Raw genomic sequence first — 10501 nt, 5'->3', positions numbered from 1 at the left:
CTTGTGGTAGGCGTACCCACCCTAAACTACATCTCTGGGATGGCCTGCTACTGGATGGCCTCCACTCTAGCACCTCTACCCCCACCTCTAGCTGGCTGGGCGGGCTGTGGAACACCTGGTGCCTAAACCATAGCACGAGAACCCTAATGCGGAGAACTGCTCGAAGCTCGAGGGCAATACCTAGCAATGTGACTTGTGTCGCCACAAGTAAAACAAGCCCTCGGCTGCTGGGGCTAACGAACCTGGAAACTCTAAAGCGGCGGTGCACTGAAGGACTGCTGATCAGAATACTGAATAGGAGGACCATAACCACCTGAAGCACCGTGAGAAACCTGAAGCTGACTGAAATGGCCTAGAAGGATGGCCTCTACCATATGAATCTCTACCTCCAGACGAGGTACCACTGAATCTGCCTGAATGACGGGGCCTCTTATCCGACCCATGACCACCTCCTATGACAGAACCATCTCAACTCTGCGGGCCACATTGGCCGCCTCCTGAAAAGTGATCTCAGTCCCGGCCTCCTTGGTCATCTGAAGACGAATCGGCTGAATAAGATCATCAATAAACCTCCTCACCCTCTCTCTCTCTCTCGGTAGGAAGTATGACAAGAGCATGGAGAGCTAAGTCGATGAACCTGGTCTCATACTGGGTGATCGTCATAGAACCCTACTGGAGGTGCTCAAACTGTCTCCGATAAACTTCTCCAAAAACAACACTATAAATTGCTCCCAAGTCAAAGATGGCGACCCGACTGGCCTAGCTAAGCAGTAATCCCTCCACCAAGTCTTGGCGGATCCAGACAAGCGGAATGTAGCAAAATCGACCCCATTGGTCTCAACAATGACCATGTTCCTAAGAACCTAGTGACAACTATATAGAAAATCCTAGGGATCCTCAGAAGAAGCACCGCTGAAAGTAGTAGTGAAGAGCTTGGTGAACATATCCAGCCTCCACAAAGCCTCAGCGAACATAGCCGCTCCATCGCCGGTCTGAGCTATGGCACCCAGCTAAACTGCTCCAACTGGCTTAACCGCTAGAGTCTGAATCAGGGGAGCTACCTGCTCTGGAGTGCGTGTAGCAGGAGTCTGAGCCCCTCCTCCAGCCTGAGAAGTGGCTGTTGCTACAGGAAGCAAACCTGCTCGGGTGACACTCTCCATGAGGCCCACCAATCGGACCAGAGCATCCTGAAGAACTGGGGTAGCAATAAACCCCTCTGGGACCTGAGTTGGGCCGACCGGAACTGCTGGGGCCGGAACTTCCTCCTCAAAATCAACCTGAGGCTCCACCACTGGTGCCACTACTTGGGGCTGAAATCTGCCCCTACCTTGGCCTCTAGCACGGCTCGGCCTCGCCCTCTAGCACGACCTCAGCCTCGCCCTCTAGCACGACCTCAGCCTCGCCCTCTGCCCCTAGTGGAAGCTACTGCTGGGGGCTCGAGCTGCTGAGCGGTAGATGAGGAAGCGCGTATTCTCGCCATCTCAAAAGAACAGAGTAGAAATTCAATCAGTATTGGGAAACAAAACCGCATGACAAGAAAGAACAAATGTGAAGTTTTCCTAACTCTGTAGCCTTTGGGGGATAAATACAAACGTCTCCGTACCGATCCCTCAGATTCTACTAAGCTTGTTCGTAAGTTGTGAGACCTATGTAACCTAGTGCTCTGATACCAACTTGTACTCGGGAGTTGTGATGGCGCATACTAATGAGAGCTAGGCAAGCCAATCCTTAATTGCTTACTTCATTAGCAATTACTTCTTTTAACAATTATCAGTGATAACATGAAAGCAACGAAATTAAATAAATATGTGGAAGACTTAAATTAAAGAAACTGAACAATAATGTGCGAATCAATATATGCCTCTACCCAAGGACTGGTGTCACATTACTCACGAACCTCTAAGAGTACTAAATACAACCGTTTGAAAGAAAAATATAAACTGTTTGTCACAAATACAAGAGATAACAGATTGAAATAAAAGATAGAGGAGACGCCGGGCCTGCGGACGCCTGCAAGGCTACATCGGTGTCTCACTGGACTAAAGGCTGGCTTCCGCGCTACTACTGCAGTCCAAGACTTGGATCTGTGCAAAAAAGCACAGAGTGTAGTATTAGCACAACCGACCCCATGTGCTGGTAAGTGTCTGGCCTAACCCCAGCGAGGTAGTGACGAGGCTAGGACCAGACTCCAGATAAACCTGTGCAGTTTATATAATATTTTGCGGGAAACTAAACAGATAATAAGCAATTTAAAATTGGGGAAGGGGAACATGCTTCGGGGGTAGCTGACAAAACAAAATAACAAGAAATAGCAAGGAAGCTAACAATATAACTTCTAACACAAATAAAGAAAAGTAAAGACAACTTTCACTTTCAGTTTCCATCTTGTTGCAGGCGTGCAACCCGATCCCATTTCTCATATCTTGTGGTAGGCGTACCACCCGCTCCCATTTCATAATATCTCGTGGTAGGCGTACCACCCGCTCCCATTTCATGATATCTTGTGGTAGGCGTATCACCCGCTCCCATTTCATAATATCTTGTGGTAGGCGTACCACCCGCTCCTATCTCATAATATCTTGTGGTATGCGTACCACCCGCTCCCTTTTTATAGTTCATCACACAATCACAAGAAATCCCGGTAAGGGATCAACAATAATATAAAAATTTCCCGGCAAGGAAACAACAATATCGAAAAAAATCATCCTGGCAAGGGAGAATCAGCTATAACCAATCTCAGTTATCTAGTACTCCGTTCAATTAATGGAAATGCTCAATCATAGAGGATCATTAATTAAAGCATACAAGGTGTCGTTCAAGAACACAACAACTTTCAATTTAAGACCCACGGTCATGCTTGACACCAATGTATAGATACTCGTCACCATACCTATACGTCGTACTCAACAAGAAGCAAGTAGCAAATACGACTCAACCCCTAATCCCTCAATTAGGGTTAGACCAACCACTTACCTCGATGCCTTGAACACCACTCAAGTCTCAATTATAGTTTTAACCCTCGATTCCACCACCAATCCGCTCGAATCTAGTCATAAGTTACTTAATTACATTAATAGGTGTTAAATGAATCAACCCCAATGCATGAAAAATGAGTTTTCCAAAGTTTTACCCAAAAGTCAAAAATCACCCCCGTACCCACGTGGTCGAAACTCGAGGTTCGAACCAAAACCCGGTTTCCCATTCCCCCACAAATTCAAATATATGATTTGTTTTGAAATCGAACCTCAAATTAAGGTCCAACTCCCCAATTTTAGAAAAACCTAGGTCCTACCCAAATCCCCAATTTCCCCCATGAAAATCATTGATTTGAAGTTAAAAATCGTATTAAAAGATGTTAAGGAGTGAAGAAAATGAGTTAGAAATCACTTACCAATCGTTTTGGAAAAGAAATGTTGTTTAGAAAATCGCACCTTATCTTTAGGGGTTTTGAAAAGTGTAAAAATAACTGAAATTCACGTGTATTTATACCCCTCTGAAGCACCCACCACGGACCGCGCAAAAGGACCGCGGCCGCGCTGGCCTCCCTGAAGACTTGCAGATCATAGCCAATGCGCGGACCGCGCTAAGCCGACCGCGGCCGTACAACACCCACCGCAGACCGTGCTAAGGCGACCGCGGCCGCGCTGGTCCCTCCTCGGCCGCACGCGATTCCTCGCGGGCCGCGCAAAAGGGTTCAGAGGCCTGCAATATTTTCCTGAACCTACAACATCTGATCTGTTAAGCCTACGGCATCCCGGAACCTACTCGGAACTCACCCGAGCCCTCGAAGCTCTAACCCAAGTATGCACACTGCCTCAAAAACACCCTACGAACATATTCATGTGATTAAATCACCAATATAACATCATGAACATCGAATTAAGCCTCAAGATCAATGAAATTTCTCAGATTTCCTTTTAAACATCAATTTCCCAATTAGGGTCCGGATCACGTCAAACGACATCCGTTTTTAACCAAACTTTACAGGAGTGATTCAAAACATATCTAAGACTTGTACCAGGCGCCGGAACCAAAATACGGACCCGATACCATTACTTTCATATCAGATTTCATTTCAATTTTCTTTAAACATTTTCAGAAAATAATTTCACTAAAAAATTCATAACACGGGCTTGGGACCTCGGAATTCGATTCTGGACATACGCCCGAGTTCCATATTTTCCTACGGACCCTCCGGGACTGTCAAATCACGGATCCGTTTACCCAAAATGTAGACCGAAGTAAAATTTATTCATTTTAACATCAAAATTTAGCATTTTTCACAGAATTTCATGTTTAAGCTTTCCAGCTATGCGTACGGACTATGCATGCAAATCGAGGTGACTCTAAATGAGGTTTTCAAGGCCTCAGAGTCACAAAATTCAATTAAAAATAAGTGATGACGGGTCATCACATTCTCCACCTCTAAAACAATTGTTTGTCCTCGAACGGACAAGAGAAAGAAGTACCTGAGTCGGGGAAAATATGGGGATAACGACTCTGCATATCAGACTCAGACTCCCAGGTCGATGCCTTAGGAGGCTGACCTCTCCACTAAACACGAATAGAAGGAAAACTCTTCAACCTCAACTGACGAACCTGCCGGTCTAGAATAGCCACCGACTCCTCCTCATAAGATAAGTCCTTGTCCAACTGGACCAGTTAATCTGTTCTTCACTGCGGACCGCACAGAATCTAGTGCGGGCGCGCAGGCCCCTTCGCGGCCGCAGTCCATATCGTGTGGACCGCACTGGCCTGTTCAGAGGTCCTCAACCCCTCTAGGCCTGCAACAGCTCTGATTTTTATGCCTAAGACATCCCGGAGCCTACCCGAAACTCACTCGAGCCCTCGGAACTCCAAACCAAGTATACACACAACTTCAAAAATAGTTTACGAATTTATTCGTGTAAGCAAATCATTAAAATAACATCATGAACATCAAATTAAATCTCAAGATCAATGAAATTTTCTCAAAACTTCTTTAAACATCAATTGTTTTTGCAATTTAAGTCCGAATCACGTCAAATGACATCCATTTTTCACCAAATTCCACAGAAACGTCTTAAGTCATATATAAGACCTGTACCGGGCGCTGAAATGAAAATACAGGCCCGATACCATCATGTTCTAAGCAAATTTCATTTCAATTTTCCTTAAATAGTTTCAAAAACAATTTCCTTTAAAAATTTATTTCTTGGGCTTGGGACCTCGGAATTCGATTCCGGGCATACGCCCAAGTCCCATATTTTCCTACGGGTCCGGGTCCGTTTATCCAAAACATTGACCGAAGTCAAATGTATTCATTTTATAGTCAAAACTTATCATTTTTCACAGATTTTCACATTTAAGCTTTCTGGCTACGCGCCCGGACTGCGCACACAAATCGAGGTGGTGCTAAGGGAGGTTCTTAAGGCCTCGTAACGTAGAATTTCATTGCAACACAAGTGATGACCTTTTGGGTCGTCACACAGAAGCTACATCTCCCTTTCTTCCTACCCATACCTTCAGGCAAAAATTAATCTCAGATAACCAATTCACACATATCCCAAATACCCTCCATACATCACACTCATCTATCGATTTTTTTGACGAAACTACAAATGACCAGCACCAAGAAACCTTTATCCCATTAACGAACACAAAAAAAAATAGACTTTACTCGCCCTGAAAATTTTTAGCAATTCGACGAGGCCAATATGTATTGGAATTTCTTGCTCGTACTCTGTCAAATTCTAATATAGTTTAAGATATTGTCCCACAAAGACTGGATAATCTATGCTACAGACTTGTAATATTTTAACTACTATTTGAAAATTGATGAAAAGTGAGTGAGATATAAAACTTGTTAATTAATTAAACAAAACAAAATATTTTTGGAAGATTTATAATTTAAAAAGGAGTTGGGAATCATTGAATTCACTTGATAATATTACTATAATAAAATCTCAATTTCTACATTTATTTCTCTAAAGAATAATTACTTATTTCTAGTACAATTATATTTTGCTCACTAAGAAATAATCAATTAATAATACTCCGTGAGAATTATGTTAATTAATCAATTTAAGACTTGTGACGTTTAAACTGAAATATTTTTCTTGCTTGAATTGTGCTAAAAGAAAGTAAAAACTTCGTGAGAATATTTTTACCAAGGATCAATAATCTTGCCTACAACAATTCATTCGTGAGAATTAAAACTGAGGCAAGCAAGATTACTGATTTTAAATAATAGTTTACTGAAAAATTACTTTTACGCTACTATTTTATTCATCAGTTATTATATATTAATTTTGCTCTGCGAGAATTACAAAATTAATATATGAATAACTTAGAGATAAAATATGTAGATGTGATGATAGAGTAATTAAAAACCATTATTTTAGTACAGTATGAAATGTAAATAAAAAGTTTCAAGCCAAGAATATAAAGACTGAGATAGTATTTTAAAATATATCAAGCTTCATCAACTATCCCAACGAAAAGAGATTACTCCATTATGGAGTAACAAAAGCTAAAAAAGATATTTAGAAGACTAGAAATATTTAAAAGACTAAGGAAATATTTTTACTACAAAGAAAGAAGATCAAGACTAGTTCTTGTCTTACTAAGATTTTATATCCTTATACAAAGAGAGCTTGCTATTTATAGGAAAAGATGAGTAGCTTTTGTCATGTTCCACTTTTGCGAATGTGAAATCCATGTTTGCATAGTGACCTTTGTGTACGTAGATTCTATATATGCAAGTATGACACTTGTGCTCCACTCTTGACTTCATGAGTTAGTCTTGCAAATGTAGCTTCCATGTATGTGAAGTGACCTTTGTGTAGGTAGATTCAATATATGCAAATATGATACTTGTGCTTCACTCTTGACTTCATGACTTAGACTTGCAAATGTAGGTTCCATGTATGCAAATGTGACCTTTGCAAGTATAGATTCCACACATGCATATATGACTCTTTTGCTTCCATTCTTGACTTCATGGGTTAGATTTGCAAATGTAGGTTCCATATATGCAAATGTGATCTTTGTGTATATAGATTCCACATATGCATCTATAGCTCTTTTTCATCTCTAATTGTCTCTTTCCATAAGCCCATATGTATATTCCACATTTGCGAATATGAACATGATGTGTGCAACTGTGGCTTTGCTGCATTCTCTTGTCTTTTATCTTCTTTCCATCTTTTTCATAATTTCTTTTTCCAACAAGAAATGTTAAAAAATATGCGAGGATAGGATATTATTATTCATATATTATTTTAAAAACTTATTTTTTACATATGAAATTACATGAATAAATTATATCCATCAAATACCCCCATACTTGAACTTTTGCTCTTCCTCGAGGAAAAAGAATACTTTAAAAATATATTTTCCAAACTCCATGACTATTGTAGGATATATTTATACAAAATAAATATTCTCCAATATGGTCAATGCAATTAACCTTTTTAAATTCACCAAATCTTTAACCTTATTTCTGAATTCTGCTTTGATCAACAAGTACTTGCAATCTTCTTCCCTTGAATCTTTCAGAAATGATAGATTTATGATCACTTATTCAGTTAATATCATACTCTTGTCCATAGGCTTGCTCCTTATGTTTTTCTCCACTAATATAGGTTCAACACTGATTTTTAGTATCTTTCTAGGACTTTGTTTGGCTTGTAATGTTAGGCTTCGGGCTGGTAGGATAAGGATATTTTTAGAGTGACTTCTTTTCCCCAGCTTGGAGCAAACATTTCTTGGTGCTCGATATTTCCTCCCTTTGATAATACTTTTTTTTTTGTTTTTTTTTTGTATTCTCAAATATCTTATATTCACATAATTTTTTTTTCTTCTTCTATCCTTTTCTTTTAAACAAATATATACGTCAATCTCTGCTCATTTTTAGCTGGAAGATCTCATGACTATATATGTATATATATAATTACTCCTTTTTTTCTTCTTTTTCTTCTTCTTTATAAGAGATCAAGGTATTGAAAAAAAATGGGATAAAGGCTCAAAGAAGGGTTCTAATGGAATATTTATATATATTTGGTTAGAAAATAAGAAGGCTAGAAAATGGTAAATCAAAGAAAGCCTAATTTTATTTTTCAAAATTCAGTGTCACGTATTATTTCGTCTTGAGAAACATTTAGAGCAAGTTCTAGCCAAGTTTATTGATTCTACCTGTTTTGCGATCATAATTGTTCTCAATTCTAATGATTTCCGGAGATAAAGATGCTTGCTACTGCCTTCACAAAATCAAAATCATAGATATGGAATTTACATGGTGAAGATGAAAAGCATTAATCATTGGACATACAGTAAAGAATTTATTTTGTTAATTAAAAACCTACAAATAGGATATAGGAGAGAAAAATAATTATATATAAAGATATAAGAAAATAGAACTTTATATAAACATATGTATCCATTAATTATATATATATATATATATATATATATCTATTAATTAGATAAATATATAACATATACTAGAAATGCATCAGAATATACCCCTCCACACGTGAACTATTTCATCCTCCTGGATAAAATACGTGATGAGAGATATACATATACAAGTATTAATTTAAGGAAAAGAAAAAAATTAATACTAATGTATATATTTAAAATAAATAAAATCTTTTTGGCTTTCAAATTTACAATCACAGAAGAAAGCTTGAAAGAAACTATGACTACACATGTTCTATGTGTAATATACTGACTAAATTTAAGATCTTACCAGTCATTTGGTCCTGGTTTAAATATAAACCAAAACTTACCAGAGCTAGCATTCGACTTTGAAACATTAAATGGTTGACCAACCAGTTACTTAGGCATACCGATCACCATAGAGTTGCTCCTGTATAGGTGATTCTGTTTTTGTAGAGGTCTTCATAAGATGTCTTGGTTGTATAGTAACCTGGATATTGACCAAATTAATTGGTTAAGCATTTAATTATCAAACATATGTTGGACTTATAAGGCTCCATTGCTTCACCTTCAATGGCTACGGGTATGTTACTATAGTTCTGAGTTTAACATCGTCAGCTCGACGTATTACCTGTGGAATTCATCAATCTATCAAAGTGATTGATGAATGTTGCTCAAAATGTCCTCCAAAGTACAATTTTAGTCTTTGACCATTTACCTTGAACTTGTCACCTCTATTGTTCTGTTGGATTTCAATTTCTCCATATGGAGTAACATTTGTTACATTGTAATGACCTGTCCACCTTGATTTTAACTTTCCTGGGAATAGCCTGGGTCGACTATTGTAAAGAAGCACTTGATCTCCAATTTTAAAACTTTTTATTCGAATCAAATTGTCATGCCATTTTTTTGTTTTTTCTTTAAAAATTTTTGCATTTTCATAGGCCTCCAATCTCATTTTTTCCAACTCATTAACCTGAAAAAATCTATTTTTATCAGTAGAGGCTAATTCAAAGTTTAGTGCTTTTAGTGCCCAAAAAGCTTTGTGTTCTAATTCAACTGGCAAATGACAAGCTTTCCCAAAGACTAATCTATATTGGGATGTTCCAATTGGCATTTTGAACGTCATTCGATATGCCCATAATGCATCATCTAATTTTAAAGCCCAGTCTTTTCTTGAGATTCCAATCGGCTTTCCAAAAATTCTTTTTAACTCACGGTTGGAAACTTTAACTTGCCCTTGAGTTTGAGCATGATATGGTGTTCATGTTTTATGAGTCACACCATATTTTGTCAGCAAAGTAGAAATTTGTCTATTCATAAAATAAGTTCATTGGTCACTAATGATGACTCATGATGTGCAGAATCCGGTAAAAATATTTTTTTGAGAAAATTACACACAGATCGAGCATCATTTTTCCTTATGGGGATGGCTTCAACCCATCTTGACACATAATTCACAGCCAAAAGGATATATTCAAAAGAATGAGAGGAAGGAAAAGGACCCATGAAATCTATTCCCCAAACATCAAATATTTCACATACCTGTATTGATTGCAATGGCATCTCATCTCTCTTAGTGATGTTACCTGTTCTTTGACACATGTCACATTGTGCAACATGTGCTTGGGCATCTTTAAAGAGAGTCGGCCAGAAAAATCAAGCTTCTAAAACTTTAAAGGCTGTTCGATTTGCTGCATAATGACCTCCAATTGCTCCATCATGACAATGATATAAAATTTTGTGCATCTCTTCCTCAGGCACACATCTTCTAATGATATTATCTGCACAATTTTTAAACAAGTAAGGTTCATTCCATAAATAATATTTTACATCAGATATAAGCTTTTTCTTTGCTGGTAAGAGAGATCTTGGGGTATTCACTTTCCAACCAAGTAGTTTGCAATATCTGCAAACTAAGGTGGTTGAGTCACAATTGAGTTAACTGAGAAAATATGTTCATTAGGAAATTCTTCCTTTATTTCGCTAAACTCAATAGAGGGAATTTTCTAATCTATACAAATGATCAGCTACTTGATTCTCTGTTCCTTTTTTGTCTTTTATCTCAAGGTTAAATTCT

This window comes from Nicotiana tabacum, chromosome 11, assembly GCF_000715075.1.
Source record: "Nicotiana tabacum cultivar K326 chromosome 11, ASM71507v2, whole genome shotgun sequence".
Lineage (NCBI taxonomy): Eukaryota > Viridiplantae > Streptophyta > Magnoliopsida > Solanales > Solanaceae > Nicotiana > Nicotiana tabacum.
This window is presented reverse-complemented; position numbering follows the sequence as displayed.